The sequence below is a fragment of the Tupaia chinensis genome, unplaced genomic scaffold (genome assembly GCF_000334495.1).
Source record: "Tupaia chinensis unplaced genomic scaffold, TupChi_1.0 Scaffold148723_1, whole genome shotgun sequence".
In the NCBI taxonomy this organism is placed as follows: Eukaryota; Metazoa; Chordata; class Mammalia; order Scandentia; family Tupaiidae; genus Tupaia; species Tupaia belangeri.
The window spans coordinates 1,256,914-1,280,960 of NW_006208570.1; the positions used below are offsets into that span (position 1 = coordinate 1,256,914).

At 36.8% G+C, this 24,047-nt stretch overlaps 1 long non-coding RNA gene across 2 annotated transcripts in view; it reads right to left on the reverse strand.

Moving 5' to 3' along the window:
* LOC106734118 (uncharacterized) overlaps positions 1 to 24,047 on the reverse strand; it is a 116,486-nt gene that overhangs the window by 74,871 nt on the left and 17,568 nt on the right. For both annotated transcript variants that reach the window (XR_001369860.2, XR_001369861.2), the window contains exon 2: positions 14,310 to 14,593. This is a non-coding gene — a long non-coding RNA (uncharacterized LOC106734118). The remainder of the gene's footprint in view (positions 1 to 14,309; positions 14,594 to 24,047) is intronic.

The window sequence follows — 24,047 nt, forward strand, 5'->3', positions numbered from 1 at the left end:
TCCACTTTATGTCAAAAGCCAGGGTTTTGTTGTTTGTTTGTTTGTTTGTTTGTTTGTTTTTATGGCCGAATAGTATTCCATAGAGTACATGTGCCACAGTGTTTTCAATCAATTCATCTGTTCATGGGCATTTGGGTTGGTTCCATGTCTAAGCAATTGTGAATAGTGCCGCAATAAACATCAATGTGCAAGAACTTTTCCAAGTAAGAATTCTTCTGTCCTTTAGGTAGATACCAAGGAGTGAAATTGCTGGATCATATAGTAATTCTATTTGTAGATTTTTGAGGAATCTCCATCTACCCCCATTCCCATATCCATTCCACAAAACTTCCCTCCCAACACTACCATATTGAATATTCAGTTAAAATTTCAGTGAAAAACACTCAAACCACAACAAGTGAGAAGGAAATACAAAAACTACTCTTGGGACCAGCAGTTAGTGTAGTGGTTATGTCATTGAACTCCCATGTAGTCAACCACAGTTCGAGTCCTGAACCCGGTGGCTTAAACTCACGCCAGACGCGTGTGCGTGCATGCACAAGATCCCGAGAAGAGAATGGAGGAGAAGTTATGGCATGGCCATCCCCCCTGGGCGGTGATTTCTCGCTTTCTGCCTGTCTCTCTCTGTCTTTCTGGAGAGCACATGCGCCCTGTAGCAAAAACCTCTTAAAAAAAAAAATACTCTTTGGAGTAAAGTACGAGAAAACAGGAAAAACAAAACATCCCTTTAGGAAATAAAAACTATGAGCCTTTCTTTTGTGCAGACTGGGGTGGGGCGGGGGTTCTAAAGACCAGAAAATTAGATAAAAATTGATTCCACAGAGATGATACAACAATTGTAAAAGTTTTTCTAATTACTGTATTATCTCCCCTCCCAAACTGCAAAATTCACCTAGAACAATGCCACCATCACTGAGAGTCAGACACAGCAGGAAAAGAACCTAGAGAAAATTCATATAATATTGATACCCAAAGATGTGAAAATAAAGTAGCACAAGAAGAATAAAGACAGAAAAGACAGGAATAGATATTCCCAACACACACACACTCACACACACACACACAAACACATAATACTTCTAGAGGTAAAAAATGTAATAAAATAAAAAAAAAGCAGTGTATTCAATAAAAAGTTTCTCTCTCTCTCTCTTTCTGTATCTCATGCATGAATGTGCTCTATCATGAATTTTTTAAAAATATGTATACACACACAAAATAGCTCATCTGGAATAATATAGAGGAAGAAGATAAGGCAATATCTAAAGAGAGAATGACTATGAATTTCTCAGGATAGGTAAAAGATACAAATCCACAAATTATAAATTCATAAGTCCTGAGCAGAAATGACAAAACAGCTATTCTGTGTGTGAGAGAGGGAGAAAGAGAGGCACCTCTGGTCTTTATGCCTCGATCCACCCCCAGCTTAAGTCAGATCACAGTCACATATACACATACCTGTCATGTACAGAGATATGTCAGATCCCTTCCTATGTGGCCTCAGCATAGCTGAACATCAAATTGTCATTGTGCCTCTGTAGCTGGCCAGGAGGCTTTTTTTTTTAATTACACCTAGACACATAATGGTGACAACACAGAATGCCAAAAACCAAGTACACAAGGAAAAATGAAAGACATATAAACTATCAGGCAATAAACTTTTTAAAAATTTTTCATCTTAATTTACCAGTGACCACATGCACTCATCAGACACAAAGAGAGAGAGAGAGAGAGAGAGGGAAAGTGAGAAAGCACCTGCAGTGGAACATAGACACACTGCAATCCCCTCTCCTCCATTTCTCCTTTTGGGATTTTGGACAAGTATATGTGCCCAGTGTATTCTTCTTTCTTTTCTTTTCGTTTTTTTTTTTTAACAATTCTTTAGAATAATAAAGAATTATTTTATTTAACTTTATTTATTTATTTTAATTGGACTACAGGGAGAGAGAGAAAGCAAGTCACCAGTTTTAGAACTCAAACTGTGGTCAATCACGTAGGAGTCCAGTGCTCTTAGCCACCACACCGCCTACTAGGTTTGGGACTTGAATCACACATGTCAGCCATGTGGGATAAAATATATAATATATATATTTTAAACATAGAATTTTCTAATTTAAAAACTTAAAAATACCTCTCTTGGTTGTTGACCAGTTTTTTAGAGCAATATATATATATATATATAAAGAACTTACAGGATCTGGAAAATATAATCAACAAATTCAACTTAGTAACCACATGTAGAGCCCTGTGAAAATAATTGGAGATTACACTTTCTTTCTCCATATACATATTCATATATTGGCAATTTATAAAATCATGAAAGAAAGCTCTGACAAATTCCAAAGGACAGTTATTCCGCTTATGATCTCTGATCAAATTATAAGTACTCTAAACACCAATAACCAACATATTTTCTTAGACTCTTTATTTAGTAGTTTTAAATTTCATGAGTGTGCTAAAGAAGACATTCTAATAAAAATGTAAACATAATTATAGTTAAATTATGATGAAAAATAACACATAACAAAACGTACAAGAGTCAGCAAAAATAATGCATCATGGGACATTTATGGTCTTAAGTACATAATAATAAAAAACTCCCAAATTAATTAACTAAATGTCCATCTTTTTAAAAATATTGACACATAATAGTTGTTCATATGAAGTTATATTTTCAACGCATAAAGGCAAAATTGTTCTGCAACTTAATATCTAGCTAATTTATTATGTAAGAATGAGGGTGAAATAAAGATACCCCACAGAAATATTAAAAGAATTACCACTCTGAGATGCTTGCTGAAAGTCACAGTGAAGAATATACTTCAGAAGCAAGAAAATTGCATAGAAAAGTAAAGAACAGTTTGCTGGAGTCAATGGTGAATAAAGAAATTAGAAAATATGGAAACATCTAGACAATCATTGACTAACAAGTAATTTAAAATTCTCACTAATAGGTGGTGGTTAAAAAAACAAATTGGGAAGATTTAATATTGCTAAGATGGCAACTCTTTCTAAATTGATTTATATCGATAGATTAAATGAAATTCAAGTCAAAACTCCACACAGCTTTTTTGAACATGCCAACAAGTTAATTCTAAAATTTATGTGGAAAAGCAAAGGAGCTACTAGAATAGTCAATACTATTTGGAAAAAATAACAATTGGAGGAATAAAACAACTTCACTTCAAGACTTTCTATAATGCTATAGAAATCAAGACAGTATAGTATAGGTAAAAGGATAGATACATAGATTCACAGAACAGGAGAGCCCAGAAATAAACACATTAAAACAGGGCCAATTTCTTTTTGACAGACGTGCACAAAGGCAATTCAATGAAGACAGGACAGTCTTTTCAACAATGATGCTGAAGCAAACAGACATTCACATGCAAAAAACCTCATGCTATACCTCACATCTTATGTAAAAATCAATACAAAATGGATCATGAACATAAATGTAAAATGTTAGCCACAATACCTTTAGAAGAAAATGAGAAGAAAAATCTTCGTAACTGTGAGTTAGGTAACAAGTTTTTATGTATGACATCATTATCTACAGATGCAAAAAAAGATAAACTGGACTTCACTAAAATCAAAACCTCTTTGGGCTGATCCATAGCGTTGAGGTTAAGTGCTTACATAGATGAAGCTGAATCTACACAGTCAATTGGGGGTGGAATTCTGGCCCCATCAGCTTTACTCCAGGAGCACACACATGCCCAGGATGGAGAACTGGAGGAAAAAGGACTGGGCCATGACCAAGACCCACTGGAGGCTGCTTTTGCTTTCTCTCTCTGTCTTTCTGATTCTCTCTTCCCTTTTCCCCATCTTTCCTTCTCTCCTCCTACCCTATCATGTGTGCACATACACTTTCTGGCATTAAAAAAAGATTCTTTGAACTTTTGTTCTATAAAAGGCACTGGCAGGTCAGTGGAAAACACAGATTTACAAATCATGTGATTGACAAACATTTTGGGTCAGAATATATAAAGGACTCTCAAAACTTAAGGAAATGACTCAACTAAAACAGTTTATAATATATTTAAACAGATGACTCATGAAAGAACACATATAGATGACAATTTTTTTTAAAGTTAGTTCATTTCTTTTATTAACTCATAAGCAATTATTTGTCTTCTGGTTTGTTATAGTAAGCTCTGTCAAAATGGCTGACCATAAAAACTCCAGCACCACATTAATGTGAAAGGTACTCCCAATGAAGCAACTAATTTTGCCATTTTTACCCACCTTAGAGCACTTCAGGACAGCCAGATTAACTTTCTTTCTCTTATTCTGCCTGGGAGTGGTATAAGACGGCTTTCTTTTCTTAGCACCACCACGAAGTCTCAACACGGAATGAAGCATGGACTCCTTTCGAGTGTTGTAGTCAAAGTACACCCATCTTCCAACTGCTTGCCAGCAAAACTCAGTCCTTGCTGATCAGGAAGAATTCCTTCCTTATCCTATATTTTGGCTTTTACATTTTCTATTGTATCTGATAGTTCAACCTCTAGGGTGATGGTCTTCCTGGTAAGGGTTTCTATGAAAATTTGCATATTGGTGACTGTCCCACTTTTTTTAATTGCCAGAGGCACATGTGCTCACAAGGGACAGATAGAGAGATGGAGAAAGAGAAGGAGAAAGAGAAGCACCTTTCAGTGAGGCATGGTCATACCACAATCCCTGCTCCATTCGGTTGGGATTTGGGTCATATATACTCACACATGCATGATATGTTTTTTAAGTCTCTGGGACTGAGAATTGAACTGTGGTTAACCATGTAAGATATGAATCCTTTAACCACTAGGCTACAGGGCTGACACAATTCAGGATATTTTTTTCATAAAGTGAAATATAATTAACCATAAAACCCAGAAATTCTACTCATATATTTTTGCCCAATTGAAAATTTTTAAAATGCCTGCATTCCCATTAAAAACTTGTACTTGAATCTTTATGGCACCTTTATTATAGTTGCCAAATACTGGTTTTTATTTCTATAAAAATGGAATACTACTCAGCAACAAAAAGGAATGGACTATTGATACATGCAACAACTTGGAATTAATTTCAAATGCATTAAATGAAATGAAAAAAGTCAGACTCAGAAAGTTACATATTAAATGATGCCATTGACATGACATTCTTGGAAATGCAAAACTATCACTACAGAACAATATACGTTTGCAGGATTAAAAGTGTTAGGAGATCTGACTACAAAGAAGTAATGAGATGAAATTTGTGGTTGGGAGTGTGGGAGGGTGATGGACTTGTTTGGTATCTTGATCACGATGGTAGTTACATGAATCTAAACACTTTTCAGAACTCAGGAAATCATACATCAGAAAGATTAATTTTACTATATGTTTTTAAATAAATGAATAAAATATTCAAAATAAAATACCAGATTACCGTATCATTATATTCATAGTCCTATGGATGCTCTAACAAAACCATAAACTTAGTGTCTTAAAACAACAAAAATGTATTCTCTTAACAGCTCTGGAGGCCAGAAGTTCAAAACAAGTCTCACAGAGCTGAAATCAAGATGTAGGTAGAGCCATGCACCCTCTGGACATTCCAGGAAAGAATCATTTCCTTGCCGTTTCCAACTTCTGGTGGCTATCAGTATTCCTTGCCTTGTGGCTGCATCATTCCCATTTCTGCCTCCATTGTCATATTACTTTCTCCTCTTCTGTCTGTGAAGTCTCCTTTTACCTCCCTCTTACAGCGACACATGTGATTGCAATAGGGACCAAACAATCCAAAATACTCTCATCTCAAGATCCTTCACTTAATCTCATCGCAAAGGCTTTCCCACATAAGGTTATACTCAGTGATTCAGGGATTAGAGTCCAGATTTGGGGAAGGGAGGTTACTACGCAGCCTAGCACATCCTTATTCAGGGAGAGAGGTGTACACAGGAGTTCCTGAGTTCCATATAATGTTTAATGTTATATTTCATTTCTCAAAGATAATAAAAAAAATAGGTGTTCAGCTTTTGAGTGGCAAGAAATAAGAAGCAATTGGCTGAGTGAGTCATTTGGAGAGGTAGGAAAATAGAAGGCAAATTTAGGCTATGGTGAATAGATGCAAATGACTGGAATACAGGAAGTACTGAAATACGTTCTGGAAAAGATTTCAAAGACAGGGTACAGCCAAATAATAGAGCACCTTGAACTCCTGACTAATAAGTCTGACATCACTTTCCAGGTCTTTGGGAGTCAGTAAATGTTTTTGAATCAGTGGAAATCACATCAGTAGATTTATTAATTGTACAAATATATACAAAGTATGATAGTACTTATCATGTATCACAGATGGCTTATGGGCCAGCCAGGTGATGTGGTGGTGGTGAAGGCGGCTGACTCTCACACAGCTGACTGTGCAGTTCGAGTTCTGGATCTGGTGGCTTGAAAAACACACTCAACACGTGCGTGCATGGCCAAAATCTTGAGAAGAGAGTGGAAAGGGGATTGTGGTGTAGTCGACTCCCCTGGAGGGTGCTTTCTCACTTTTTCTCACTCTCTCCCTATTTCTCTCCAGCAAGCACATGTGACATGTGCCCTATAGCAAACTAAAAAATAATAAAATAAAATAGAGAGGAAGAGAAAGAGAAAGAATGGTTTAAACCCTCTAAATATTTCAAATAATTTTATTCTTGTAGTAATCCTAAAAAGTAGGCATTATTTATCATCAACATTTTACAAATAAAAAAACTCAGGCACAGAAAGGCCATGTGGCTTTTCCATAGTCACACAGCTAGTAACTCACAGAACCAGAATTTGGAGTTAGAAAGAGTCATCAGAATCCTTGTTTTAACTATTTGCCCTCATAAGGAGGAAAAGAAGAATGCAAGTAGGCAGGTAAAAAAGGAAAGAGATGAAAAATGAGAAACAGAAAGCTAAGCACACAGAAATGGCAGAATAGAAAGCAAGCTATCACAAGGAGTCACAGATGCCCCATGCACTTAGTAGGTCTAAAGTATCTGTATACGGCAGAGAGTAATTCCTGACACCATCACTTGAAGCAGACCCACAGATGCCTCAAGTTCTTAAGACTTCTATTTTTCTGTGCAAAATAGTCATCCTTCAAATCCTCCCACAGCCCAGAGGGCAAATGCCAGGTCACGCTCTTGAGTAGCCCAGTCCTACTTCCTCCCATAAATGTCTGAGCAAACACATCCAGCTCATACGGATCCCATACCATTTCTCAGAGTTGTAAGCTATTTTTTAGAACTGTAATAAAGTAACATAATAAATGTATTGCTTGAATTTCTTTTTACTGTTTTATATATGATACTGGAGATTAGAATTGTGTCCCTTTTCCATAAAATTGGATAGTTTTCTTTTGTGTCATTCCAAATGTATTGTTTTATATCGCTGCACTTTCGGATGTTTATTTTTTATGATTTCAGAGTCAAAAAACGAGCTCAACTGGGAAACAAGATGTATGATTCCACATGCCTTAAAAAACAGACCTGCAGCATTAATGGGAACTTTCCCCAGGAAACTCCATTGTGGTTCCAGCTGGCTGCTAATTACATACTCACAGTGAACGTGTCACACTGCTCCCCTTTCAGCACTTTGTTGGCCAAGTGTCCCCAGCAATAATCTCTCAAGCACATAAGCACCATTCTCTTTCATCACATTATTTAATCAATAAAGTAATGTCCTCGCACCAGCCAGGCCCACAGCCATCTTGTCACAAGAGCTAAATAAATGAAACAAACACTGCTCCTGCTTCTACAACCTTTCCATTAATAAACAGGAATGGAGATGCCTTTAATACAAAATCCATTCTCTCAAGCATTAAAACTGCACACACATGCACATTTGGCAAGAATAGAAGAGTTGTTTATATGATGGTGACATCAGTCCAAGACCTCCTGGGGAAAGTCCCACCCACTAACTAGAGAGCAAGATTGTATTGTTTCCAAATGGAGAAAGTGTCCCTTCCATGCTCTCTTGGCCCTGCTTGTTCCCGAAGGCTGATGTGTGTTTCCTAGTTCACTCCTTATCCTCAGGAAGCAAGTACACCATAGCAGGGTGTTCTACCCAAAGAGGAAGAATGGTACCCTCCCCCACTCAGTCTACAAAAGAATTAGAGGTGGACTATGCTATGCAATATTGGCATTCTAAGTACTAAGTCAGAATGTTGATACGAATTCATTTTTTCCTGGCTATTTCTCATTGTTTATAAAGCCAGCAAATTCCAAAACCTGTGAGATCCAGGAGGAAAGAGGTACTATTTTGTCTTCTTTGTCTCTCCATAATCAAACACATCCTGGCACATTCTAGATATGCAGTAGATGCTAAATGGATAAATGATCTTAGAATAGCATCAAGAGTCACTTTGTAAAGCACATGTACTCTATGGAATACTACTCAGTCATACAAAACAACAAGACTTTGGCATTTGATAGAAAATGGTCGGATATGGAGGATCTATTGCTGAGTGAAGCAAGCCAGGATATGAAAGAAAGATATTGTATGTATCCACTTAATATATACCGAGTATCCACACTTTATGGTAGAGATCAAAATATTGGAGGGCATAAAAGCAGTGAAAATAGTTAGCGATGATGAAGACAGTGTGGAACGGGGTGAGAGAAGAGTATGGAGAAAGACAGCAAGAGAACAAATAGAGAGGCATGACATTGGTGGGACACAGAAATGGCTTAGTACCTATCGATGATGATGTGTATAGTATTCTCAACCGGACTGTTCTGAGAAGTATTTCATATTGGATAAAGTGTTTTTACAAACAAAATGATAAATAACGATTGAACATTTATAAAAATAATTGGAATAATAATAATTATAATCTGGAAAAAATAATGAAAAGCTATTTGATGATGATGGTGAGGATTTTAATGTCTTTGTATTGACTGATATGCATGGTAATCCTTCTGGAAAACTAAATGAAATACATAGAAAAAAATGTAGGATAAATGCCAGCTAATTACCAAATAAATTTGAGGGAAAACAGAAAAAAATAAAAAAGAGTCACTTTCTACAGAAGGCTGCATTTACTGGGTGGCAAGCACTCCTCTAATAGGTTACTTGTTTAATCTCATTTTACAGATGAAGAAACTAGTACTTGGAAGGATGAGTTAGTTATCCAGAGTCTTGGCAGGTGAGGGACATATTGTAGAGTATATTTCTTTTCCTCTTCCAAAAGTCTATTATTTTCAATCAAAGTCCTGGAAGTGTCAAGATCTATTTTGTTGTTTTCCTTTCCCTTGGGCTACCCAAGGTGAATCCATTCTGATGATCAGCTGGCATTTTGATCAGTTCTTCAAGCATAAGCCCACTATCCCCAAGTTCCCTTGAGCCAGGAATCATGTTTTTTACAAATAAAATCACTCTGTAATCATTTCACTTTTCTGTGAAAAACCTCACCCCTCCACAATATGCCTACGTGTTCCAAAAGTTCTCCTCTATCAATTGCTATTCCTTTTGAAATCACCTTCCTTGTCACTGAATCTCCCACTCTGTAACAGGCATAGCCCCAATACCATTAAATAAAAGCTTCTGTATAAAACTGACTTTCATTGATGATATACAAAGAAATTATATCATAACACACATCAAAAACCACCTTCAAGTGGGATGGGTCACATAATAAGCATACTCAGCCATTCTGCTACAGGGACTCTCTCAGGAGCTCTCTTTCTCCTGTAGGTCTAGACTTTAGTCATGTTCTGTTCCTATTAAGATGCTTTCACTCCGCCACTTCTCTTCTCTGAATACTGTTCAAGCCCTAACACAAGTCCTTGAGCTGCTAAGAGGCAATTACCAAATTCATGCTATTTGACATAGATCAAATAAAGCATTTCCCCCAATATGCAGCTGAGTTTGGAGAGGGTCACTCACTTTTCACAACCACAGGGCCTTAAAAAGAGTTTTTCTTACAAAAAGAAAAATTATTATTTTTTTGAGAGTAGCCATTTCAAAGGAAAGCCAACTTTTAACATTATACTTGCTTTTCTCACTGCCGGTTTTAGAACAGATTCTTGTCCAAAGAGTCAGAGCTCTCAACAGTTTGGACAATTACCTTTACCCTGAAATGCTGCTTTATTTAAGATGCCTAGAGAAAGTACACCTGAATTGAAATATTCTTTTCCTGTATAAAATACAGATAGTTTGTCCTAGGCTATGTGATATCAGTCACTTGGGGTGGGTTTCACATTCTTCATGTTGTTCAACAAATATAAACAGATACATTGGGAATTATAATTACTTCCCAAAGGAAAGGAAACAAAAGGTATAGGCAAAGTAAAATTACTTTATTTTCACTTTAAGAGCAAAAACTTTAATAATTGCCCTGCGTCTGTTTTAGCAGAAATTAAGTACTCGGTTTTCATTAGGAAAGGCATTCCAGAGATATTTCTCCTAATGAAAATCTAAAACCAGGCCTTTAAAATGGCTTAGTGATAGTGATGATTCTTCAGAGAGCTCACCAGTTTCATGGCCCTACGGGACATGTTGATCATTCATTTTATAGGTCAAGCGCAAGTGCATTTATTAACGTATGCTCTGAACTAACCCACATTGCAGGATTAACTTCACAGTGCTTGATCAATGATACCCAAATTAATGGATTCATCAGTGCTGCCTATTGAGACACCCTCGTCATTTATATTGCATTTCTTCCAACTCGTAATTTGGCATGTAATCTGTGCAGTCTCTAAGTGGACTCGTGAACAGAAACCTATACCAGAAAAAACATGTAAAAAATTTTTATTATCCTGAACATGTTGATTCATCAGTTACTTCTCTGATCTGTTGCATCTTTACTCCTACGTCTTGACAGGTTATTTTTTCCTCCAAGCTAAAGTATCCCCTATTCTTGGGGCCAGGCAGTGGCACAGTAGTAATATAACTGGACCCACATGAGAAAGGTCCTGGGGTTCATGTATCAGGGCCTTCCTGAGCATGCCAGGCACTCATGCCCATGATCCAAGCCAACCAAGACTGGGGGTGGATTGTGGCATAGGGGCCCTGGTGGGGTTCCATCTTTCTCTCTCTCTCTCTCTTTCTTACCCTTTCTCTCTTTCTCTCTCTTTCCCACCCTCCCTTTGTGATTTTTTGTTTGTTTATTTGTTTTTCATGGAAGAATAAGGTGAATAAACTTTTTAAAAAGATTTTTTAAAGGTATTCCCTATTCTTATAAACCTTTCAGTCAAAGAAGATATTTTACATTAAACCTTTTTTTTGCCTGCTTAATTCCTGTCATACTAGCCCATTTAAACAATTCTATCAAAAGTCTTCAGCAATCTTTTTTTTAGAGAGCTTTGCTATAGGGTGTGTGTGTGCTCACCAGAGAGACAGAGAAAGACAGAGAAACACAAAGCAGAAATCACCCCCCACCCCAGGGAGGATGGCCAATACTGCAATTCCATCCCTTCCATTCTCTCTGGATTTTTGGCACACATGTACACACATCCAGCATTGAGTTTAAGCTATCAGAACTGGGACTTGAACCATAGTCAACTACGTGGGAGTCCAATGACATAACCATTACATCATATGCTGGTTCCAAAAGTCTTCAACAATCTTCTAACCACTGAATGTAATCACCTTTCATAGAATTAGTAACACCTGATATTGTTAACTATGTACTCTTATCTTAAAATTTTTCTTCTGTTGGACTCTAAGATATTACCCTTGCACGACCAGCAATTGGCATAATGGCTATGTAGCTGGACTCCCATGTAGTCGACCACAGTTCTAGTGTCGGACCTGGTGATTTAACCTCACGCCAAGCTCGTGTGCATGAGTGCCCAAGATCCCAAGGGGAGAATGGAGGAGAAGGGATTGCGGTGTGGCCGTCCCCCCAGGGAGTAATTTATCACTTTCTTTCTCTCTGTCTCTATCTGTCTTTCTGGAGAGTACACGTACCCTATAGCAAAAAAAGAAAAAGAAAAAGAAAAAAAAATCGTCTAAAAAAAAAAAGATATTACCCTTGCTAGATTCTCTTCCAGTTTATCTGATCAGAATTTACCATTCTCTTTGTTGAGTTTCTTTCTACTATTTTGTTAAACATTCCTCTAAAGTCCTACCATCTCTTCTCAATGTTTTTTACTCTCATTCTTGGCAATCTACTCACTCCAATGGCTTCTACAATTATATCTATATTTATGATTTTTACATTTAAACTCTAATATACTGACTAAAGAGGAAAGCAGGAGAAATATAAAATAATATGGTAGAAATAATTTCCAAATAAAAAGAATTAAATTCTTCAATTAGTAAGTTTTTCAGTAAAGATACAGGTAAACTTGCTACAAACTCTGAGGTTGAATAAACAAAATATTCACCTATATATATTTAAAAGAGGAACCCCTAAAATATAAAGATATAAAAATGTTGAAAGTAAAGGAATAATAAGATACTTACCTTGCCTCTGGGGAAAAAAAATCTTTCTTAGTATATTAATAGCAGACAAATACAATTTAGGGCAAAAAGGTTTTTTGAAATAAAGAAAGTCATTTTATATTGAAAGCATCAACAATTTACCAAGAAGAGTTAAAAATTATAAACTTGTATGTACCTAACAATATAACATCAAGATATAAAAATTGAAATGCATGAATAAATTGATAATGCCATGATCATTCTGAGAGTTTTTAATACTCTTTTCTTAGTAATCAATAAATCAAGGACAAAATATTACTATATATTGCATTAGATTCTGCATATAAAGCTGCATCAACCAATTAACTTTTCTTAGGTCCATGTAGACTTATAAAAGCTGACCATTTATCTGAACACAAAGCAAATCTCGACAAACACCATAGAATCTCTGTCATTTAGACCACAGTCTCTGAACAAATGCAATAAAATTAGAAACAAAACACAAAGCAAACCCAAATACTTGGAAATAAAACACATATCTAAATAATTCATGGGCTAGCCAGTGGAGTGGTGGTTAAGGCAGCTGCATATCACATGGACAACCGAATGGTTCTATTGCTAGACCCGACAACTCAAAAAACATGCAGGGAACATATGGGTGCCCAAAATTCCAGAAAGAGAAAATGAGAAGAAGGGATTGTAGTGTGATCATCCCCCATGGGATGATCACTATCTCTCAGTCTCTCTCTGTCTCTTTATGGTGAAGAGAAGCAATTTAAATAAACAAATAAATCATGGATTCTGATTACAATGATAGTTTCAAAATATACATATACATAGTTTCAAAATTCTACATATTGAATCTTGAGAAATAGAGTAAATCAATACTTGAAAGAAATTTATACTCTTAACTGAATATGCTTTTTTTGTAAAAAGAGTGAAAATCAATATCTCAACTATGCAGCTCAAGAAATTAGACAGAGAACAAAAAGGAAAAATATAGAATATAAGAAATAAAATAATAAAAAGCAGAAATTAAAGAAATGCTTAAAAACAACAAAAATAAAATGAATCAATAAAAACAAAAGCATGTTTAAAAACAAAACTATGATAAAGTATAGCCAAAATGATAAAGAAAAAAGAAAAAAGAGAAATGAATAAATAATATTAAAAGGAGGAAGGACAGGGTCAGCCCCATAACTTAGGTTGGGGAAGCCAGATTCCATATGGCCAACTATAAAGTCTGAGTCCCTAACAAGGCTGGCTGAGGCTGGGGTGTGTCACTGTTAAGAGTCTCTCTCTCTCAATCTCACTGATGAAATAATTAGATAAACTTTAAAAATGTGACTCAAGGGCCATCCAGCTTATAAATGTGTAATTTCTTTCTTTTTTTATTTTTAATTTGCCAGGGGGCATGTGCACTTGCTAGAGAGAGAGGGAGAGACAGAGAAGGAAAGAGAGGAAGAGAGAGAAAGCACTCCTCAAGGAGGCATGATTACACCACAATCCTCTGTCCTCCATTCTCCATTTTTTCAGGATTTGGGACACACATGCACATGCACCCAGTGTGTTTTTTAAGCTGTGGGAGCTGGGATTCAAACTGCATGGAGAGCCATGTGGAATCCAGCTCCCTGAATCCATTAGGCCATGAGGCCAACCTGTTATGTAATCTCTTACATTTATTCTAATAAAGAATAGAAATTTATTTGAATGAGGAAATATTAGTATGTTTGTTTTAAATAAACATTAGTCAAAGATATCCCAGATTCCAAAAAATTCAAACTTACGATGTGGCCATCATATTCTAATCGCCAAAGAAATACGACAAAAGTGAAAGTGAAAAATGTGCCTTCTAGTCTCGGCTATAATCCCACCTCATCCTGAGATCTTGGAGTCTCTGGATTTCATTTACTTGTGTGGAAATATTTACATGGGAAATTGAAAACTCACCATTCACCAAGGTCTCTTGCAGTTCTTCAATTCATTGCTTTGTAGTGAATACTTTTCTCAAGGTACTAATTGCCAGAACATCGGTAATTTACTGATTAATGAAAGGCAGCATCCTCTTCTCCACTCCATTCTTTCCCTCACTTTCATGTACTGACACTCTCTAGCCTTGATTCTCAGGATAGCAGGCCCTCATAATACATTTTCCTCCACGGGTTTCTGTCTTCAGCTTGCCTATGTCCTGTCCCAGCTCTCCTAGTTTTTTGGTCAGGATTCCTGAAGTTTTTCTTTAGAAGGTAGGAAAATAAAAAGAGAGAGAGAGAGAGACAGAGAAGAAATTAAAATTAGGTCCTCAATATATTTTGATAACTTATTATGTGAAAAATAGAAATAGCTAGTGAATATTTTGCTACACGATACAAATTTCTGAGAACAAACTTTTAAAAAATGATTGAGGGCCACATGGTGGCACAGTGGTAATGTAATGGACCCCCATGGTTCATGTCTGGGATCACCTTGTACACACCTGGCATACATATGCCAAGGAACTGGACTGGTTGATGCTGGAGGTGGATCACAGTATGAGGACCCTGTTTGCAGTGACTGTCGCTTGTCTGTCTGTCTCTTTTTCTTTCTCTTGTATGGAAAAATAAATAAACTTTAAAGAAGATGAATGAGCCTTATACATTTTTTCAAAGTTTATTCATCTGTTTCTCCCACGAAACAGAAAGAGAGAAATAAGCAGAGTGAGGCAGACATTCCCTGGCAGGTCCTTACACCGCAATCCACACCCAGTCTGCCAGCCCAGATCATGGGCATGCTTATGGATGCCTAGTGTGCTCAGGGAGGTCTAAAAATTGAACCCAGGACTTTCTCTGTAAAGATCTATTTGCATTATCACTGTGACACTGCCTGACCTATGCCTTATACATCTTGAAGAACTTGTTTTCTTTTTTTGTATTTCACTACCTGATGAATATTCACACACACACACACACACACACACACACACACAATGGAAGTCATAGGCTAAAGATCTATTTGCATTATCACTGTGACACTGCCTGACCTATGCCTTATACATCTTGAAGAACTTGTTTTCTTTTTTTGTATTTCACTACCTGATGAATATTCACACACACACACACACACACACACACACACACACACTGTGCCCCAAGGCTCCTCTAATTAAACCCTAGCAGTTTTCCTTGTGTTATTTGAACCACTGATTCTCTCCAAATTCCTTCACTGTCTTTAATTATCTTTTACTATCACTGTCTTTTACTATCATCAATATATAACAAAACTGAATTTTGTCCTTTATCAATTAAAAACTCCCCAAGATATACAGTCCTAAAGCAAGAAATCAAAATGGTCAGAGAAAGATACTGACTGGTATGCCAAAAATACCTGTCATCACTCAAGGAGGTTCCCTGTACCATCAGATATCAGTTCCACAGCACACATAAATCTTATAAAGACACATTTTAACATGTATATGGAACATTAAAATAAAAATACATATCTTTGGATAAGATAATTATGTTTTACATTACAGGCTGCAATTTTAATTAAAGTTGGCATATTTCTGCTGTGATGATTTTAAAGATTAACTAAGTTGGACAAGATCTCAGATCTTTAACTACACCCATCCTGTTTGTGATTTTTGGCACTCTGCATTTTAGGTGTGTTATGAAGATGACAATGTGCCAGTCATCCAAGCTGTCAAACGCCTGCTAAAATCTGTTCAGAGCCAAACTCATTTGCACTCGGATGAACACCTCCCGAGAAGCCATCACTTAAATACCTACAGTTTCAGGTGCTACTCATGACTAGTAAAACAAATTTTACAACACGCCCAGAATGATTTTTCCCCAAAGTACTGAAACAAATCCATAGAATAAACCCAGGTAATGAATTATGGGAGTTATTAGTGCTATAATTATGGTATATGAAACATTCACATAGGAAAGCATAAGGTATGGACCTGTATGAAATTACAGAGTTTCAAACATTTTTCTGAAATGACTCAATTAACCTTATTCTGAAACACACTATAGAATATGCCCACCATTTGGCAGGAGGGACACTTTCATACAGTGTTAGTGGGAGTTAAACTGATAGAAATTCCTGGCAAACAGTCAGGAATATGCATCAAAAGGCCTTAATGTTTGTACATTCTGATCCACTCATCTCAGCGGTAGAGATAAGGAAAGGGAGTGAGGGTGATAAGAGAGTCTTCCAGGCAGAGAAACCTCGTATGTAAAGTGCAGTCACAGAAAGCTTAACCTGCTATTGCGGGTTTCTGGTAGTCAGGGGTTCAGTGTTCCCAGTTCGGGGTTTTCAAAGCAATCACAAAGGTCATGTGGAATGGCCTGTAAGGTTGCTGAGGCGTGGCTATGTCTGATCGGCTGGGGGCTGGGGAATATCCCCTTAGCAGTCAATGTGCCAGTAATTATCTTTCATGTAGTAATTCCCATTATGGATTTGTGGGGCTATTTCTATTTTATATTCCATTTCACCATATTATGGGAATACACTACATGCTGTGATGGTATTTTGAAACTTAGGATCTAAGGTCATCTTTAGAAATATCAGTACACATATGATATGGCAGTACACATGCCTATACAAACACACACACATGCACACATACAAACACACACCAACCAGAATGATTTTCTTGGATAGAAAAATGAGAGACTTTACAGATAAAATCTTTTTTTTTCCTTTTTTATTAGGGTAAGGGACAGATAATCTGTTTCTTAATGTATCCATCACTACACGTGAATTTGTGTTGAGGGAATCAAAAACCAGAAAATATCAGCACCTTAAAATAGGAGTTTATTGCACTAGGCTGGCCCCATGGCCTAGTGGTTAAAGGAGACAGATCCCATATAACTAACCAAGCAGTTCAAATCCCAGCCCAGCAGCTTGAAAAACACTCCGGGTATGTATGCACGTGTGTATGCCCTATCCAAGCACGATGGAGAAATGGAGGAGAATGGATTGCAGCATGACCACACTCCACTAAAGGAGTGCTTTCTCCTTTCTCTGTCTTTCTGTCTCTCTCTGGCAAATGCATATGCCCTTTGGCACACAAAAAAGAGGAGGAGAGGGGGCTTATTGCACATTTCTATTTTATTGCATTAATCACAAAAGCAAAGAAAATGTAATGAGTAACTCACTGGCTCTCAAAGTTTTTTAGTAGAAGTTACACAAAATTAGTCCATTTAATATTTTATAGTCAGAGAAAGTCACTTGGCGATTTCTCAATGTAAAGGAGTGGGTTATTTTATTATCCTACCAGAGCCTGAATATTTATAAGTAATTACTATGAATTTTAGTGTTTTGAAATTGTTGTCTGACTGATTAAAAAAAAAAAAAAAAAAAAAAAAAAAAAAAACGGCTGCTTAATTTGAACATTATCCAGTTGAATAGAAGAGGAAGTGAATAAGTATTCAGCTCTCTCCTGTTGCACTACTTCCCAGTGAATGTCATAATGGTTGTGTGAATGTTTTAGGAACAAATACTGACAGAAATATCAAAGTCATTTAGGCTGTTTGTGGGAGGTATAGGGTTAACAGATGGAAGGCAAAGAACAGAACCAGCTGCACACTCCAAATGAAAATCTATCACACATTTTGTCTTCATATGCGAGGGGCCAGATGATGGTGCAGTAGACCCACATTGGAAGGATCCCAAGTTTGATTCCCAGGGCCTCTTTGCAAGCCAACCCACATATGTGCGTGCATGTGATCCAGGTTGCCTAAGGGTGGATCAGTACCAAGACCTTAGTGGAAGTGTCTGTCTGTCTCTCTCTCACTCTTAAACTTTAAAATGATCAATAAATAAATTGTGGCCAGACCTGGCTATATATTCTGATGGTTGAAAGAGTTTCCAGAAGAGTAAAGAAAGAAAAATAATAGTTAACTTACCAGCCTAAGTAATTTGTAGGGTTATAACTAGCAAATGTTCCAAGTAAGAGCTGCCTACAGAGAAACTGTGGAAACTGTCAGTACCCAGCAGGATGAACAGAGCAAACTAAAAGAGTTGAACAGAAAAAAAGTCCATTTTGTGAAAACTACTCTACAAAAGCTGATGTGATAGATACAGTGCTTGAGTGGGTCAGTTATGTGAGCTCATAGTAACAAAGACACACCATTATTTATGAGAAGAAACAGCTCCACGAACATTTAAACCACGCAAGGCAAATCTTTGAATCCCAAGGGTTTTCTCTATTTTTACCAGACCAAAAATAGTAACCTTAAAAACTGAGACAGATGTGTTATTTCTTGGAGGTCTCAGAACAACTTTTGATCTGCTGTTTTAAACCCACAAGGAAGAAACAGTGTGATATAACCATTGTCAGGATATAATAAGATTCATTTTGACATCACTTGAAGCAAAATTTGTAAAATAAGAACAAAGGCAACACTGACAATATGATCCTTTTGAAAGCAGATTGAATTATATTCGTAATAACAGTCATGATGCTATTGGTCACCAATACATATGGTTTTGGAAATGCTGAGCTTAAAAGTAAATATATAATTTCCTGGTATTCATAATTATATTGAAGTTATCTAAGAATATGCCCTTGTTTTCAGAAACACACACTGAAATATCTAGGGCTAAAGGGACATTATGTCTGCAACCTCCTCTCAAATGATTCAGGTGAAATAATTACATACACATACACATACAGAAAGAATAGCAGAGCAAACATGGTAAAATCTTAATAGAGAATCTGGGTGATATATATATACAGAAATCTTTATATTATTTTTACTTCTCTGTAGTCTGAAATTATTTCCCAAAAAATGTTAATACATAATGCATAAAATTTCAAGGAAAAATTGTTAGAGACTGAATACTTCTGCTTAGTCAAAACATAGGAGCTATGGAAATAGTTATAGATGATGGTATATTGGAGTAAGAATAGATAATGAAGGTTTATTTGTTTATCAAGTAGTTATTGAATACTTACTGTGTGAATGTTCTGCACCTTACTATGTGACTATTCTGCACTCTACTGAAAATAAGGTTTTTTCAAGTACATTGAAAACTCATGATTTTGTATTGTTAAAGACATGTTCAGGGCATAATATGACATAATACCTGGCCTCTGAATTCAAGTTCATACTCTTCACTGAAACATCCAATCCTCCCTAACAGAAAGACAGCACAGTCCTATAAAGCCTTACCTCGAAATCATAGCACTATGTGTTCTATGCCACAATGAACCATCATATGAAAGCTGTGCAATAATAAGTGAGAGGTGAAGTAAAATGAATATAGTGTGTTTGAATCTCTTGACTATAAATATTCTGAAAGTTTTCATTTAAACTTTGGTCTTACTCTTTATGACAAGGACTTATAAAAATACAAAAAATGGCAATGATACCTATACCGAAGGCAAAGGAACACATTCTAGAGCTGGTTTAGTAGAAAAGCAGTTAAAGCACACGTTCTCTCCCTCCCTTCTCTTTCTCTCTCTCTCTCTCTCTCTCTCAGCAAGTACATGCACCCCTTGACTAAAAGCAAACAAACAAAACAGACACACATACACACACACTCACACTCTGGGCTTCAGGAGAATCTTCTTCCAATATCTCCATAAATAATAGAAATAAACTAAGACTTGCATTTCGGGACCAGCAGTTAGCGTAATGGCTATGTTGCTGGACTCCCATGTAGTCGACTGCAGTTTGAGTCCCGGACCCGGTGGCTTAAACTCACACCAGGTGCTTGTGCATGCGTGCCCAAGATCCCGAGAGGAAAATGGAGGAGAAGGGATTGCGGCGTGGCCATCCCCCCGGGGGATGATTTCTCGCTTTCTGTCTCTCTGTCTCTCTCTGTCTATCTGGTGAGTACACATGCCCTCTAGCAAAAACCTCTTCAAAAAAAAAAAAAATAGAAATGCATTTCCAAATTGCTCATCCTCTAATCTGTGGGTCAGAACATTAGGGATAGGTACTTGGAAGGTAGAAAGAACTTTGACTCACTTACTGACCAGTCCTAACTAACTCAAAGGTTTCTGGGTGCATTTGCCACAAATGCACCTCTCTTATCCAGAGGCATTGTCTTCCAATCCATTTCCAAGGCTGTTCTTTTCCATTTGCATCCAGATAGCATTTCTCTCAGGATGCAGCAGTACCAGCAATCAACCATACTGGACAATTTGAGGCAGACTTGTTGATCTCAATGTAATGACTCAAGAGACAACTGCCTTTGCTGTTTTAACATGTGAAGTCATTTGTTGGGATGTAAAAATCACTGTTTTGTTGCTAGCATATTATCATTTTAGCAATGAAGATTTAGCAGACATAACTCGACCTTTCCAATTAAGGGGCCTTTCACCTTCTTTCCATTTTGATATGACATGCATTTTTTACAAGTATATCTTAACTTTCCTAACTACGAAAAATAATTTTTAAATGTTATAACTGAGTTAGCCTGTAAAGTTAAGTCAATAACACCTAAGCCATTATACAACAGCCTAGTGTTTGATTAAATGTATGTATAATACTGAATAACAAAAGAACTGATGGAAAAAAATACTTGAGAATATCCTGCATAATCTGGAGTTGCACATAAGACTACATAATATAACACAAATATCTTCCTTTATAGACATTTGATAATAAATACCCAATCATAATTAAAGTTTTATGTGAAAAGAAACAAACTGATAACATGCCTGGCTAAAGACAAAAAAAGATACTTTCCACTTTAGGGGAAACTTCCTCTATTTATATCATTAAGAGAGATAAAATAAGAAATGCTTTTCCGGGAACCAGCAGTTAGTGTAATGGCTATGTCGCTGGACTCCCACGTATTCGACCGCAGTTCATGTCCCGGACCTGGTGGCTTAGAACTCACGCCGGGGGCGTGTACATGCGTGCCCAAGATCCCGGGAGGAGAATGGAGGAGAAGGGATTGCGGCGTGGCCTTCCCCCCTGGGGGGTGATTTCTCGCTTTCTGTCTCTCTGTCTCTCTCTGTCTGTCTGGCGAGCGCACGCACCCTATAGCAAAAACCTCTAAAAACAAAAAGAAAGAAATGCATTTCCGAGTTGTCCAAAATCTACTTTGTGAATTGTAATTAAGACTTTCAAAAGGAGAGGATTTCTTTAAGTTTTCCAATGGAAAAGTATGTACCATCCTTAAGTCAAAGTGACCATGATTGTTTTTTAAAGAGAGAAATGAGAAAATTCAATATACATACCCTGCAGGATACAAGTGAATTCTCAGAACGTGAATATACATTTTGTTCAGAATGGTCCTGAAAAAAAAATCTTGTGACTGAGCAGATATAGGATTCCAGGTTTCAAGTAGTTTTCTTCTGGATGTAGCCTAATCTCTGCCTCATCCTTCACCCTGTGCACCTACCCCAGTCCACCCCAGTCTGCTTCATAATCTTAACCATCCTCAATCTCATGTTTTTGCCAAGAGGGAGGGTGCTCTGGCTTAAGGAAGGATGTCTATTTCAAACATCATTTAACGATTTTTCTGAAAAACTGAAAATTTTATTCTCTTGTGTGTGTAGCATTAAAAATTAGCCTGCTGTCAAAAATCTATGTTAGTTACATAGAGAACAATGGCATATTAAATATATGCCTATAGCTTTAGTCCCTTCCACAAACAGCAATAAGGGAATTTTAGCTTTTAAAAACATAAATCCCCAAGTTTGAATAGAACAGGCAAGGGTACAAATTTTACATTTTGGAAAAATGAAAAGCAAATGGAGTAGTGGTTACTAAGACTAAAAAGAAAAAAAAAAAAGAATCTTAATCTGGTAGAGGAGGAAAGCCTAAATATATTTATAAAATGCTCCAGAGGCTCAGGTATCAGCAAGACCCAGCACTTCCAGAAATGAGGTGCTAACATAAGGAAAACTGATTAACAGCAGTCTAAGGGACAGGGACAGGCTCCATCTCCCACTCTGTCAACAGGAAATTCTCCCTGATCATCAGGCAGAACACCAGAAGTTTATTCTCTGGAGATTTATCTTAGTCTGGTACTCCTAAATGTAAATGAGCAACCAAGGTTTCCAGACAACTAAGGAAACCTTATAACACAAATAACAAAATTTTTTTAAAGGCAATAAATTGGGAACCAGCAGTTAGCATAATGGCTATGTCGCTGGACTTCCACGTAGTCGACCGTGGTTCGCGTCCCGGACCTGGCGGCTTAAAACTCACGCCAGGCGCGTGTGCGTGCGTGCCCAAGATCCCGAGAGGAGAATGGAGGAGAAGGGATTGTGGTGTGGCCATCCGCCCTGGGGGGTGATTTCTCACTTTCTGTCTCTGTCTCTCTCTGTCTCTCTGGTGAGCGCACGCGCCCTATAGCGAAAATCTCTCCAAAAAAAAAAGGCAATAAATTTATTAGAAAATAAAGTTATGAAAACTCAGGCAGTCTCTGAGAAAGAAAAAGAAAAAAATGAAAGAAATAGAAAATAAGAGAAACAAAATAAGAAATCTTATGTAAGTGGCTCAATCTTTAATTTCATTAGAAAATCAGTGTGCATATTTTAAAATGACGAACTGTACTAAGAGGTTTATAACATATATATATATACAGTCTCCCTACCCACTTTTTCCTATGCCCTGCTTGGTAACTTCAGAGGCAATCTCTGACTGATTCTTTTTGCTGTTTCTGTCAGCATTTACCTAATGTTGTATGTTTCAATAATTTGTGTATTTTGATATATACAGATACATAAATGTGGGGCATTGTCTACTTCCTTCCTATTACGTCAGTGGAGCGTTTTGCTCTTTTACACTCCCATTGTCTCTGCTTTTCCTTCTCCATGATTCCAACACAGGCATTTTTAGATTAAATCAATATTATGTCTAGGTATGTATTACAACTGAGCCCTACACTGTGATTATATTTTCTTTCTTATATTTTCATCGAAGTTAGTTATCACCATCTTTTTAAATTGAAATGCAATCTAGACACCATAAAGTGGTGTACAATTCAGTGAATTTTTGTAAACTTATAGAGTTGTGGAATTATCACCACAATCTCACTCTGGAACTTTTTCATCTTGCCAAAAAGCTCCCTTGCACCTGTATGTAGTCAATCCCTGCTTCCACTCTCCATCCCAGGCAATCTCTCATCTGTTTTCTGTCTCTATGAATTTGTCTTTTCTGGAATCCTCATATAAATGAAATCATGCAATATGTAGTGTTTTGTGTCTGGCTTATTTCACTTAGCATAGTATTTTGAGATTTATTATGTCATAATATATATCTGTAGTTTGTTCCTTTTTATTAATGAACAGCATCCTATTTTATGGATATACAACACTTTGTTAATCCATTCACCAGTTGATGAATATTTGGATTGTTTCCATTTTTTTGCCTACTATAAATATTGTTGCTGTGAACATACGTGTACGCTTTGTGTAGATTTATGTTTTCATTTATTTCCCTTGGGTAGATACCTAGCCATGGAATTTTTGAGTTGTATAGTAAGTTTATGTTTAAGTATTTAAGAAACTGCTGACCAGTTTTCCAAGGTAGCCATTTCATTTATATTCACACAAGCAATGTATGCGAGTTCCAGTTATCCCATATCCTCACTTACACTTGATATTGTAAGTCTTTTTAAGCCATTATATTGGGTGTGGCAGTATCTCATTTCAACGCACATTTTTCTAACGACTATCTTGAGCATGTTTTTATTAGCTTAGTAGACACCAGGACAATTTTTTTTTTAGTGAAAGTCTAT